The following is a 15,007-nucleotide window of genomic DNA, read 5'->3' as shown; positions in this document are numbered from 1 at the left end:
CTAAGGTGAATACAGGCTTTGCTTTCCCCTGAAAACAAGGGTGAGAGAGCATCCCATAATGTTTCACTTTACTGTGTATTTGTGGAATTTAAAAGTGCACTAAAATGTTTTCTATTTTATGATTCCTTGTTACCTATTTTTCAGAGTAAGGTGACTTGGAATGTGTCAGAATAACAAATTCTTGCTAAAAGGGTTTTGATTTCTAAATCCAACCATTTTATGAACAGTACAGTATTGATGTTAAGTCAACAGCTATTCAAAATGTCCTTAATTTTTTTTCCCTCTGTCCTTAAAACTCAGTAGGAACCACGGCTGTGGGTTAGAATTCATTTGAACACAGGCTTCTTTTAATCCATAGCAGTATTGAGAAGTTGGATTTGTTCCTGATTTCATAACTCCTCAATATGCCATGGAAACAATCAGATGTCCAACAGAGCGATTTGGTGATTTCATATGATGAAAACCATGCTTATGTGCAGTCATGTTGCCAAATGGCAGAAATTGTTCTAATCCCATCAAACTTCCCCAGATGAGGAGCTACAAGGTGGTGTCTCGAATTCACTGGCTCACATCCTGTTAACGTAGTTGCATCCCCGAGCTCATGCAAACGCTACTCTGAGGAGGTGTTCCATAATGCTTCACCCTGCCCCAGAATTTCAGATGGCCTTAAATCGACTCAGATTTTATGAAAAAGGTTTCTTTCCCATTCTCCTCAAACATTTCTCTAGTTACAAATAAAATTTTTTTGTATCAAGAATTATGATTCAAAAATGTCTGGATAAAGTTTTGTTGTAATCTCTGAGGTTGTAATTTGAAAATGACACTCAGTTTCTTAAATATACCATGCTAATTTGAGGCAAGAAGGTTTTTTACCCCCTCAGGATTGGTCATTGTTTGCCACAAAAGCTTAAAGTGGGATTTTAATTGTTCCATTAAAAACAGAGATATTTTACCTAATTTGAATTTCTAGTTACCTTACACTTAAACTTGATGTTTGTGTTGGTCATGATTACCTTATCTTTTATTTCTGTTTCCCTTTTTCATATAAAACAAATTGATAGTTTAGTTTTATAAAATTCTAGACGCTTTGGGTGAATCTTTTTTCCCTGCAGGTGAAATTACTCAACATTAATTGTTCTTTTCATAAAAGTATCTTTTATACTAAACCCGGTCAGCAATTTGATAATTAGCCTGTGGTTAAAAATCAGATATTTGAATTTTCCAGTTAATCTCTCCTTAGCAACAGTGAATATTCTTCCTAAGTGCCTAGTTTGGGGGACTTCTTTTGCTCTGACATACCTAAGGTATATGATAGGATTCTTAATGTATTTCAAGATTGGAATTAATGGGTCTCTTGTGAGAGTCTAGGCACAGACATCTTTACAGTTTGAGGAAATAAGACAGTTTCCCTATTAGTCTTGAAAAGAGAACAGTGCAGTTTGTTTTTTTTTAACCATAGACTATGCCATGACTTGCAGTAGTGACTTAATACTTTTAGAATGCCTTGTTAGTACATTACTTATGGCAACAGGAGGAGAGAGATGATTTTTAAAAGGGGGTTGCTCACCCCTCACAAACATGTATAAATATTCCAGCTATAGGTTGCTTTAAGGGAAGCCCACTGCATTCTAATAGATTTTTCTTCAATATACATGTCTTGAGAATTGCATGTGGTCTCAAAAACATAAGCAAAGATAAGCTTCCTTAAGACAAAATGATCATCTAGGGACCAGTTTTAAAAATGGTTAATGACTGTTGTCTGTAAGAATGCAGTTGCTTCCTGTTTCTTATTCCCGTGCCTTTTGTGCTGATCATATGAAAAGTAGCTATCATTTACCAACTGCACAGGATAGACCGGCCTCTATTATAGTCTTTTTATGTGAATTATCTAATGGAATTTGCACAGTCACCAGTTAGGTAGGTACCCTCCTTACACCCATTGTACAGATGAGGAAACCCGAGGCACAGAGCAGTTACATCATTTGTCTACCCAACTCCAAAGCCTCCCCTCTTAACCACAATGCAGTAGGGCTTCCATAAAAACCCATCACTCTGTATATTTGTCTTCACATGATTGTATGTCCTATACTTCTGATCTCAGGAAGAGGCTGGATGGCAGGTGTCACAAGAATGCTTGCACAGACAACTCAAGCCAAAAATGGACCTGCAGATAAAGGAGGAAAAGACGAGAGTCATGGCTTTAAACAATGCATTCGTTTTCTGAACTTCTGATTTTCCAAAAATGCTAGGGCACCTCTGACAAAAGACTCCATTAGCCCAGCAGTGAACAGGTCAGTCAGTTGGAAGCATGTCATTCTTCCTACTGGGTCTGGAGATCTTGAAGCCAGGCCCAGATTTCTAGTCATTTCTGCCAGATTAGGGAGCATCAGGGGGGACCTGCTCCTTGACAGGTAGAAACAGAAGCACTGGGAGACTGATTTAATTTCTCCAAAGCTGACCGCGTTAGAATCCCTACAGGAAAGGCGGCATATAAAAATAAATGAGTAAATAAATAAAGAAGCATACACACGCGCGTGCGCGCGCACACACACACACACAAAACACAGGCAAATCTTAGCCCCAGGACTGAGGGCAGCCTGGATTGTTTGAAAATGTTTGCATAGAGCAGGATGTGTTGGGACCTGCCCAGGAGAGACTCTCAGCTCCAAGGGGTGTGGGAATCACTGTGTTTTGCAGCAACAATTCTTAACCTCTTAGTCCCCCTAACAGCTAAGGGATGCAGCACACTCCTGGCGGTTTCTGTGGCTCACCTGGCTAGTAATTTTCTAGAAGGCGGCACCCCCTTTAGATGAAGGCATGATTTTAGAAAGATGACCAGACCAGATCTTTAAACTAACTTTGGCATTGAAATGAATTCCTCCCAGTGCATGAAGCAGGTAGAAAAGATAATGTCAGACTGATATTTAAAATAAAAAATACCTCTATTTCAAAGTATTTTTTAAAATGTTATTTTCTGAATAAAAGTCATATAGAAAATAATGAAGTGTGGGGCGCCTGGGTGGCTCAGTTGGTTAAGCGACTGCCTTCGGCTCAGGTCATGATCCTGGAGTCCCGGGATCGAGTCCCGCATCAGGCTCCCTGCTCGGCGGGGAGTCTGCTTCTCCCTCTGACCCTCCCCCCTCTCATGTGCTCTCATTCTCTCTCTTTCAAATAAATAAATAAAATCTTAAAAAAAAAAGAAAATAATGAAGTGGTGAGGGGGGGAAAGAAAATGCCCCGCATGTGAATTCTCAGGCAGAATAAAGATCCAAGTGATTTTCCCTCTATCAGGCAAATTAGTAATCCCTTTATGTCGTTGAGGAATCAGCCTTTGCTTCCAGAGGACAAGGAATAATCAAATCATTCGCCAGAAATACTAATGCACCTCCTCAACCTCGATTTGTGTTTGGAATTTTAAAATGTGACAGGAATGGGGTCAGCTAAGCGCCTTGGCGCTGAGGGAGACTCAAACGGAATGTTTGAATTATACCTTTGAAAATGAACGCTCCCCTCTAGAAGTGGAGACCTCTACAGGCTCCTTCCCTTAGGTTTCCCTCCAGCACCTTGTCAAAGCTCCACACCTTGGGGTGCTCACAGAGCCTTCACCGGAAACCCTGAAATGTGGCCGGAGGGTTTGAAAACGTTGAGAAGGATGATTGATCCCTTGATGCCTCTCCGAAGAGGGGATGCTGAAGGTTCCACTGTAGTGACCACAATCACCAGTCACTCCAGAGGTGTTCTTCAGGGAAACGTTTGGCAATGTTAGTGGAAAACCAGATGGTTTCGCAATTGAGAAGTAGACATAAACCTACAAAAAGGGATACTATGTCAGGCAAGGTTCTGCTGCAGAAAACAGAAAACCTCAAGCCTCGTGAACAGACCAAACATGACTGTGAGGAGTTAGGCGCTCACCAAATCACCAGAGGGCTGGCAGAATGTTCTGGGAGAGGCTGAGAACAAAACCACAGGGCTGGCCCTGACCAGGGCGGGGGACTGCCTCTAACCCGAGCAGGACGGCGGGAAAGGAGGGGGCTGCCCGGGAACTACCAGGGAGCAGACGGACTGTACTCAGTCTGGCATGCACACCAGGGCCTTCACCGACAGAAGCCCAGGCTTGGGCACAGCCCCCGCCTCACAGAGGGCCATGAGTGAGCGTTGGCCCGTCAGCCTCGGCACCGCAGGAATGCATGCTGCCAGGAGGTTGCCGAGTGCCCGCCCACCGTCCCCACCACAGGTGCAAGAGAGATGAGAGGAGAATGACCAGGCAGAGCAATATTTGGGAAGCCGTGGGGAGAGCTAGAGGAGGCAAGGATGGCTATGAGGAAGATGAAAGCATCGCCTGGAGCTCGGTGCCCAGCCACCCACTGAAGGCCTGGGTGCGCCGTGTGGTGTGTGACTGGGCATCATTTGCTGGCCTCCCTCGGCTCACAAGGCAGCCAGCTCCCTCTGTCCCAGGTGAACAGCGGTTACTAGAAGGGAAGGAGGCTAGAGAATCAGAGTGGTTGTTTGATGGGTTCCATCGCAGAGGAAGGCAATATGATCTGGAAAGCCCTGGCAGCCTGTGGTGGCTTATAGCAAGTCTGGGGCCTTCTACATAAATATTATTAGCAGAAGTCTCTCCTCCTCCCTCCCCACCCCTGCGCCAGCATCTTATGGCTTTGGCCTGATAGCAGAGACTCTCATCAGGAAAGGGCAAGGCTGCCCTAGCACTGCATGATGTGCCCAGTTAAGGGTACAACCAGCTCTTGGTTTCTTTGGGAGGCAAGTGGTTGGATTTGAGGACTTGGTCCTTCACCGCAAAGGCAACCTGCTTGTTGCCCTCTGAACTTGGTGCTCTTGTGTTGACCCCGCCCTCACCACCTTCACCCCCTTAGCATCCCACCCAGAACTGTCTCACATGTGTGCTCCCTGCTCAGCCTTTAATCTTTTCCTCTTGCCTCTGCCAGCTAGCTTAAGCGATTGGTAAGCCTGGCTTGCTATGTCATCTCAAGTTAATGTAGGGGCTTTTAATCCTAAGGAAATAACTAGTACTAAGAAGTCAGACTCCCTGGTTGAGCCCAAGGCAAAGAGGTGGAGGGGTTTGGTGGTGAAGGGGGCCTTGTGGTGTAGGCCACATCTCCCCAGGCTGTGGCTGTCCAGATACTTGCTAACCCCACAGAGATGGATGCCACTTGGCAAGGGGGGCAGGAGGTGGATTCTGGTTGGCAAGTTTGAGAGGGAGTGGGCCAGGTTTCAGGATGGCCTTGTGACCTCACTGGAGCCAGGCCTCCCCTGCAGTCCCAGGACTTACCTCCCATGCAGGCCGTTTCCCACTGGGCAGGAACCAAACAGCTTCCTCTCTGTTGTAAGCACGCAAGTGCCATCTGCCTGCTCATGTTCTCTGATTCCTGTGCTCTGGGCACCGCCTGCTTCTCGTGGTGCCCGCTTACCCAAATCGCTTCTCCCGGACTCTTGCAGGCCAGGGTCCCCTGTGTGCTGCTCAGGATAGGGATGCCTGTAGGGGAAGGGAAGGAAGCAGCAGTAGGCAGGTAAAAGTTGGGCTATGGTACGGATACTACGAGGCCTCGGCTAAGCTCACACGGCCCTGCAGAGCTGCTCCCAACGTGTGCGAAGCGTCTGGGCTTTTGTGCTCTAGCGCAGACCATCACTGGGCATCCTTGGGCAAGGCAGCTCCCTTTAGCCAAGGACAATGGCTACTGAGAGGATTGGCATTGCGAATTCCCACCGATGCCCAGGGAGAGCAAAGGCAATTCCCAGCTGACCGCTGAGGGCCGGCCCCTGGCAGTGTGCCCAGCAACTGGAGGGAAGGTCCTGTGGTCCTGAGCAGTGCACACCACACTAGCTCCTCCCAGCCCTGTGTGCTCCCCAGCCCACCTGTGCCCCCAAACCCCTGCAGGAGCCGGGGGCCAGCGGACTGACGAGAGTTCCTTGGGAACTGCCATCCCTTTCATTTCTTCTAGCCAGCATTCACTGAGTGCTGGAGCCATTTAGCGTATGTGAATTCAGCAACATGGGCCCTGAAAGACAAAGTGAAAAATTTGAATGTCGCCCCAAAATTAGCTTCTGCATATGTTCTATTCATATTGTACATTAGAGATGATCTACTGCCTTTCGCGTACTACTCCGTAAGATTGTGTACACAGGCCATGTGTGCTATGCTACAGGGTTAATTTAAGGCCTTTCAAAGTTTTACGTTCTACGATTTTTTTTTTTTGGTAACTTTCTCTGATTTCTACTTTCTTTGGTGGCGTTAGCATGTAAGCCCCACAGGTGATTTCCCCCGTACTACCTGTGCAGGGCACTCTGGAGAAGAGAAAGATGGATTCACCCGAGCGCTTTTACGCACGAGTAGAGGAGACTGGTGGAAACACATGCAGCCGGCTGGGGCAGTGAACTTGGACGGGAGGCCACAGACGCTGGTGGTCCAGTCCTCAGTCCTCACCACCCAGGAAGCCGCCAAACAGCGGCCGGAGGAGTCCTTCTAAAACACATAGCCTTGTGGCAAATCCGTTGGTAGCTCCCCACAGCTCTCGGGTTAAGATTAAACCCTCAGCTCCCAGCTCAGGACGCGTCTGCGCCGGCTGGCCCGGGCACGCCCTTCTAGCGGATGCTTGCCGGGCCCTCACCCACCCTTGGCTCAGGCCCCACACGCCCTTCCCACGTTTGTCATGTGGACTCACATCTCCGTGTCTTTGCCCGTGCTCATCCCTCTGCTCAAGACATCCCTTCGCACCTACTTCATGCAGCCACCGTTTCTCAGTCTCAGCACTGTTGGTTTGGGGGCTAGATGATTCTTTGTGGCGGGGGGGAAGAGGGGGCTGTCCTGTGCGTTGTAGGATGTTTAACAGATCCCTGGCCTCTCCCACCAGCTACCGTAGCACCTCCAAAGTTGTGACAACATGTTTCCAGACGTTACCCTGGGGGCAAGCGCGCTCTGGGTTGAGGACCGGTGATCCAGACAATGCTTGCAGAACTCAGTCTAAACATTTTCTCCCCCAGAATCTTTTCCTTGACCCCGTATCTGTGGGGCTGACTTAGGCATCTGTCCTTGGTGCATCAGTAGCACGTGGGACTCACTCCCATCAAAGCCCTTACTCCCGGGCTTCCATCTGTAGATTTACTTGTGTTGTTTTCCCCGTTTGACTCCTCAAGGACGGGAATCATCTTTTATTCATCCTGGAAACCTCAGCACTCGGAATAGGAACCGGCGCATAGTAAATTCTGTGTCTCTGTTTGTTGAGCAAATGAGCAAACAAGTGTGTCAGCCAGAAGAGGTGACTCTGTAGCTGAGACTTGAACATATAGGACGGATTTATAACCCCGAGCCATATAAACATATGATTTGGCTGCTTATCAAATCCGTGTAGGCAAATGTATGTTACTGTTTGAAGTTCCGTCTAAATGGTGGTTATCGGTTGGGCTAACATAACAGAAAACCCAACCCGAATGAAATGATCTTAAATCATGAAGGGAAGGTATTGGGTACAATAAATCCAGGCATGGTCTGACTGGGGCTCCAGTTCAATCCCCTCTGCATTGTGCGGTGCCGTCCTTAGGCGTCGGCTTCATCCGCTCTACTGAGAAGTGGCTGCAGGAGCCTGGGCCCCACATCTACATACCACATGGACCAATGAAAGAGAGAATTTCTCCTTTCCAGCCATGAAACAAAGTTTATGGGTTTTGCTCTAACTGAGCCTCCGAAGGTCAAGTACCCACCCCGTGTATCCATCACTGCAGCAATGGGGGTGGGAGGCTTACACTGGTGGGTTTAACCCAGTCAGACCTCACCGAGGGAGCTGGGGCAGGAGTGGATTCGGGCCGAGGCCATTACAGTATCCGCTACCCCGGGAACACTGGTGGTTGGGCCTCTTAAGGAGCAACACCAGCGTAACCCTCCATGTTGCTCGTTCCACCGGTCTCCGCCTGTCATCTTTAGCTGGCCCTCCATAAAGGGAGAGTTGAGTGCGGTGAAGAGCCAGTGACCACTCTTCCTTGTGGGCTCGGGAAGGCCCGGCTACGGAGAGAGGTTGTGTTTTAGGGGCAGATAGAGGGAGAACGAGGGATTTTGTGAGTCTGGCTGGCTTTTTCTTTTTTTTAAAGATTTTATTTATTTGACAGAGACACAGCGAAGAGAGGGAACACAAGCAGGGGGAGTGGGAGAGGGAGAAGCAGGCTCCCCGCAGAGCAGGGAGCCTGATGCGGGGCTCGATTCCAGGACCCCAGCATCATGACCTGAGCCGAAGGCAGGCGCTTAACGACTGAGCCACCCAGGCGCCCCCTGGCTGGCTGGCTGGCTGGCTTTTTCAAGACCCAAAAGGAGAAAGAGCAGATCTGAGTGGGCGCTGGGGAGGGCCTATTTTGTTACGGAATGGGGTCGGCTCTCAAAACTGACCTTCTGTCCCCTCCCTGCCCATGGCGCCAGCTCAGCTAGGAAGAGGAGAAAAAGCAGGGGATGGCTCCCCCTTAGAAGCGCCCAGTGAAATAGCTTCGCATGAGCCAAAGCCTTCCTTATGTGCTTACTTTCAGGTTGAATCCTTTTTATTTTTTTATTTTATTTTTTTTTTTTAAAGATTTTATTTATTTATTTGACAGAGAGAGACACAGCGAGAGAGGGAACACAAGCAGGGGGAGTGGGAGAGGGAGAAGCAGGCTCCCCGCAGAGCAGGGAGCCCGATGTGGGACTTGATCCCAGGATCCTGGGATCATGACCTGAGCCGAAGGCAGTCGCTCAACCGACTGAGCCACCCAGGCGCCCAGGTTGAATCCTTTTTAAAAGATATTTGTAATTAATTGACTGTGGCTCACGCCTCGTTCTCAACGTTAACAAGCAGTGCTGTTTAATGGTCAGGTTCGTGGCCTGTGGAGCTCGGCTGCCCTCAAATTCCAGCTCAGCCACTTCCTAGCAGCGTGAATTTGGTTTACTCCACCTCTCCGTGCTTTAGTTTTCTCATCTAGAAAATGGGGATGCAAAGGGCACGTGCCTTATAGGGTTGTTATAAGAATTGAGTGAGTTAATGCGGGTAAAGCACATAGAAAACATCCAGTGACCGTTAGCTGTTTTCACTGCGGCTAACAGATTCCATGAGGGAGAGAGGGATACTATTTTTTGTTTCTTTTCCATCCCAGCACTCTAGACATGTCAGGACTGCTAGGAATTTTGTCACACATTGTGATATTGTGATTTATAATAAGAAATATATATATTTGGTTTTCATGCACTATTCCTGGCACAGAGCTCCAAAAACCCTCGGAATTTCCTAAGTGATGAGCATATTAAAGTGTCTTTTTTTATGTTAATGAGGTGACTGGGAAAGCACCTAAGGATAGGGCCTGGTAGCACACAGAGCCAACGATGAACATGATTAGGGGGGTGGGAACTTTCAGTGAAATTTGCAATTTTGCTAAGACTTTTAAAAATTCCATTTGCATGCCGATTGCAGAAAAGAAGTCACAAAACCATGAATTTGCACCCTCCTACCTGTTCTGAAGGGTACCAGTCTCCCTTAATTGTCAGAGAAGTTCTTGAGAGGTAGGCTCAGGAGGAAGCAGCTGCCTGCACTTGGGCCCTGATAGTGCTTCTCCCTGCAAGGGGAAGTGGAAACTCCCTGGACTTTGGTTTCCAAAAGCAGCTTTGTACACATGTCTCTGCATCCTTGGTCAAAGCTGGCATCATATGGAGAGAAGCAACCCTATTTTGTGTTGCCCAAAGGACGCTGTTTGGTGGAGAGAAAAATGGACATGGAGCCAGATCAAGGCATCATGGCCAGATGGCCCAGAAATGGATCTTGCTGAACCCTCCACTTGGTATCGGGGCCCTTGCTGTGAAGTTGTAGAAATTGTTCAGAATCTGTTCTCCTTGGGGCGCCTGGGTGTCTCAGTCATTAAGCGCCCGCCTTTGGCTCAGGTCACGATCCCAGGGTCCTGGGATCGAGTCCCACATCGGGCTCCTTGCTCCGCGGCAAGCCTGCTTCTCCCTCTCCCACTCCCCTTGCTTGTGTTCCCTCTCTCACTGTGTCTCTCTCTGTCAAAAAATAAATAAAATCTTTAAAAAAAAAAAAAAAGAATCTGTTCTCCTTGCTGAATAGGGAAATGTGATTAGCACGGAGCTGAAAATCAGGGCCTTGGGCAAATTCTTGTACTCCGTAAGTGGAGAACCCTGGTGAGGCAATGTGATGTTGTACACACTCTTGTGTCCTGGAAAGGATGGCCTTGTAAGACATCTATCCATTCTGGGGCTCATAACTCAAGAAATTCTGGAATAAATGGCCTCAAAGATGTGAAAATGTTGGGGTTCAGAGCAAACGGTCGAGGAAGAATTCTTGAGACATCTTCAGTGCAAGAAGGGGGTTTTATTAATGCACTAAGACAGGACCCATGGGCAGAAAGAGCTGCATTGGAGTCATGAGCAGTGGCCCATTATAGACTTTATAGTTGGGGAGTGGTTAGGGACAGCATAAGTCTCTAAGGAATTTGGAAGCAAGGTTTCCAGAACCTTGAGGGGCTAGCTGTTGTTAGGAAAAGGTCATTTATTACTGTCTAGTAAAACTTTAGTCATGAGACCCTTCAGATGTGTATCAGAGGGCCATATGCTTGGAGGATGATTGCTAGCATATATGTTGGGGGACAGAGATAAAGGAAGCTTCCAAAGGAATGTTTATATGTTAAAGGAGGCTTACAGGATCTTGGAGATCAGGATAATGTTAAGCTCAAGTATTAACATCGAGACAGCTGAATTCCTAGAGAAAGGTCACTCTGCCTGTCTCAGGGACTTGTCAATGGGCTGTAAGTTGTAAGCAAATTTAATTTTTTTCTTTTGCCTGTGTTCACCACATCATCAAGAGCCCTTCATCCCTCCTCTTCAACTCCATTCTAGATAAGCCTGTCTAATGTGGTGTCTAAATGTGGTGGCATCTCTTAGGAGATGGGGCCCCCCAAATGTGGGGTGACAATTGGGTAGAAGCCGTGGCGTGAAAGATTTCACCTGAGACAGAACAAAGGAGATAAAATATTGAGCACACAGCAAGGGAGAAGGCAAGGGAGTGGAGGGCAGGACAGCAGAGGAGAGACTGTGTGCCACGAGGCAGTGGGTGAGGGCCATTTTGAAAGGGGGAAGATGGGGAGGTATGGCGATGTATGGACATATGGAATTTTCCCGTTTTTGGCAACTGTGCCTAGTTGTAAGTAGCCCATTGATCAGTTAGGGCCAATGGGTATTTTGAGGTGAGTCACCTGCTGGGCCTGTCTGGATTCAGCCAGGGGGTCTCTGTGAGCCTTTTCTACATTCCATCGCTCAAGCCTGTTTGCCTAAAAGCAGGTTCTACATCTAATTCATTTTAGACACTTGGCAATGTCTTTTCCTGGTAGAGGCTTTTGAGCAGAAATCCTCCAGGCTCTCTTTTAAGATGAATTTCCATTTATTCATTCAACTAGTATGTATTAAAGTCCTACTGTTTGCCATTCTGGGTTGCAGCAGAACACATGACAAAGTCCCTGCCCTCGGGGAGCTTATATTCCAGTAGGAAGAAAAAGTAATAAACACCCAAGCACGTAGATATTCAGCGCAATGTCAGAAATGCTGTGGGGGAGCATAAAGCGGGGCGAGACAATGGAGAAAAACAGGAAGCCCTTTTTATAGGTTGGCCCCGGGAAGGCTCTTTGGGGGGGCGGTGACTTCTGAGCAGAGACCAGAAATGAGGGAGCTAGCCAGGCTAGCCCTTGGGGGACGAGCATTTGGGCAGAAGGAACGGCAAGTGGGAGGGCCCAGAGGACAACGCATGCCTAGGGAGCTCAGAGAACATCAAGGAGACCCAAGTAGCAAGGTGCCCCTTCTTGGCAAAGGTCTCAGCTTTGACTCCTTCCTTTGTTTCATCCCCACACCTCATCTTTCAGCAAGTCCTGTCAGCTCTCTTCCAAAATATCTCTAGAGCTCGTCCATACTTTCTTTGTCCACCCTAATTCAAGCCCCTGCTGTTTCTCCTTACCTGGATTACTGCAGGAGCCTTCTAACTCACTTTCTGTAAATTCCAATCACATTTCTCCCATGCTTAAAATTCTTCAAGAGCTTCACATTGTCCTTTGAAAGCCCTCCAGCCTTCTTACCATGGCCTTCAAGACTCTATATGATCGGGCGCCTGGGTGGCTCAGTTGGTTAAGCGACTGCCTTCGGCTCAGGTCATGATCCTGGAGTTCCTGGATCAAGTCCCATATCGGGCTCCCTGCTCAGCAGGGAGTCTGCTTCTCCCTCTGACCCTTCCCCCTCTCATGTGCTCTCTCTCTCTCTCATTCTCTCTCTCTCAAATAAATAAATAAAATCTTTAAAAAAAAAAAAAAAGACTCTATGTGATCTGGCTCCTGCTGGCCATTCTAGCCCCGTCTTCTGATACGTGGGGCTCCAGCCACACGGTTCATGTGTTAGTCAGCTCAGGCTGCCCTAACAAAGTGCCACGGACCTGGTGACTTAAAACAACTGAAATTTATTTTCTCACAGTTCCAGAGGCTGGACATCTAAGATCAAGGTTGGTTCCTTCTGGGGGTTGTGAGGGAAGGATCTGTTCCAGGCTTTTCCCCTTGCATTCTAGATGGCTGTCTTCTCCCTGTCTTCATACTGTCTTCCCTCTTAACATGCCTGTGTCGGAATCTCCTCTTCTTATAGGGACACCAGTCATATTGAATTAGGCCCTACTCTAATGGCCTTATTTTAACTTCATTACCCGTGCAAAGACGTTATCTCCAAATACAGTTTCATTCGAAATTACTAGGGTTAGGACTTCAACATATGAATTTGAGGGGTTCACAATTCAGCCCATAGCAGCCCACCTTTCTCTTTCTCAAATACTACAAGCTCTTTCCCATCTCGGGACTTTATCATAAGCTTCCCTGTGATCTTCACGTGGCTAACCCCTTCTCCTTCAGGTCTTCAAAATGTCACCTCTTCAGAGAGGCCTTCCCTGACCATCCCCATAGTATGAGCTATGCTGCCCAAGTCATTTTGTTTTGTTTTATTAAGGCAAAATTTATATAGGATAAAATGTAGAGGTCTTTAGTATACAGCTGGATGAGCGTTGACACATGTATGTACCCTTATGACCACCAGTCCAATCAAAATATAGGACATTTTTATCACCTTCTGAAGGCACTCCGTCTACACCATGCCCCCCACTGGCAACCACTTTTCTGATATCTACCCTCATACTTTTACCTGTTCTTGGACTTCATATAAATGGCATTATTTGGTATGTACTCTTCTGTGTCTGACTTCTTTTGCTCAGAATTCCCCTGTGTTGGGACGCCTGGGTAGTGCAGTCGGTTAAGCATCCAACTCTTGGTTTCGTCTCAGGTCATGATCTCAGGGTCATGATTTCAGGTTTGTGAGATTGAGTCCCACATCAGACTCCATGTTCAGTGTGGAGTCTGCATAAGACTCACCTGTCCCTCCCCTCTGCTCTCTCTCTTTCTCTCTCTCTAAATAAATCTTTAAAAAAAAAAGAATTCACCTATGTTGTTGCATGTATCTGTCATTTATTTTTTTTTATCACTGAGTACTATTGTGTTGTATTCTGTTGTATAAATATACCACTGTTACCACTATTTGTCTACCATCCTGTTATTGGACATTTGGGTTGTTTCCAGTTTGAAGCTACCAGAAAACACTACTATAAATATTTTCATATTTTATGAACATATATGCTATGGTCTGAATGTTTGCATTCCCCCCCCTCAATTTTTTAAAGATTTTTACTTACTTATTTGAGAGAGAGAGCAGAGCAAAAGAGAGAGCACGAGGTGGGGAGAGGCAGAGGGAGAGGGAGAAGCAGGCTCACCACCAAGCAGGGCTATCCCAGGACCTTGGGATCATGACCTGAGCTGAAGGCAGACACTTAACCCACTGAGCCACCCAGGTTCCCCCAATTTTTTTAAAGATTTGCATCCCCCCAAATTTATGTGTTCAAATCCTAACCTCTGATGTGTTGGTATTAGGCGGTGGGGCCCTTGGGAAGTGATGAGGTCAGAAGTGTGGAGCCCTCATGAATGGGATTAGTACCCTTAGATGAGAGACCCCAGAGATCTCCCTGACCCCTTCTTCCACCCCTTCCGAGGTCTTTAACCCAGAAGAGGACCCTCACTCAACCATGTGGCATCCTCAGACTTCCAGCCTCCAGAACTCTGAGAAAGACATTTTTGTTATTTATAAGCTAACCGGTCTGTGGCATTTTGTTCTGGCAACCTGAATGGGCCAGGACAATATGTTTTCATTTATCTTGGATAAATCCATAGGAGTGGCATCTCTGGGTCATGAGGTGTGCGTTCAACTTTTTAAGGAATGACAAATAGGTCTACGAGGTATGTGTGCTATTTGACCCTCCCTCCAACAGTATGCCAGTTCTGATGTCACTCCTCGACCTCACCAATGTTTGCTGTTATTAATCTTCTTAATTTTAGCCATTCCAGTGACTGTAAAATGATATAACCTCCCTAATTACTACCGGTGTTGAGCACTTCCTCATGTGTTTATGGGACATGTTATGTATCTTCTTTTATTGATGATGACTGTTCCAGCCATTTGCCCAATTTTTTTTATTTTTTTATTAACATATAATGTATTATTTGTTTCAGGGATACAGGTCTGTGATTCATCAGTCTTACACAATTCACAGCGCTCACCACAACACATACCCTCCCCAGTGTGCATCACCCAGCCACCCCATCCCTCCCACCCTCCTCCACTCCAGCAATCCTCAGTTTGTTTCCTGAGATTAAGAGTCTCTTATGGTTTGTCTCCCTCTCTGGTTTCATCTTGTTTCATTTTTCCCTCCCTTCCTCTATGCTCCTCTGTCTTGTTTCTCAAAATCCTCATATCAGTGAGATCATATGATACTTATCTTTCTCTGATTTACTTATTTCACTTAGCATAATACCCTCTAGTTCCATCCACATCGTTGCAAATGGCAAGATTTCATTTTTTGATGGCTTCATAATATTTCATATATATATACATATATATATCACA

General features: G+C 46.8%; 1 protein-coding gene across 1 annotated transcript in view; it reads left to right on the top strand.

Annotated features, from left to right (window-relative positions):
• The window catches only part of KIAA1549L (KIAA1549 like), a 263,915-nt gene that overhangs the window by 218,308 nt on the left and 30,600 nt on the right, over positions 1–15,007 (top strand). The window lies entirely within an intron of this gene.

The sequence above is a fragment of the Leptonychotes weddellii genome, chromosome 11 (genome assembly GCF_054177405.1).
Source record: "Leptonychotes weddellii isolate Sample4059 chromosome 11, ASM5417740v2, whole genome shotgun sequence".
Taxonomy (NCBI): domain Eukaryota; kingdom Metazoa; phylum Chordata; class Mammalia; order Carnivora; family Phocidae; genus Leptonychotes; species Leptonychotes weddellii.
The sequence above is the reverse complement of the archived record's forward strand: the minus strand, read 5'-3'. Positions and strand labels throughout refer to the sequence as shown.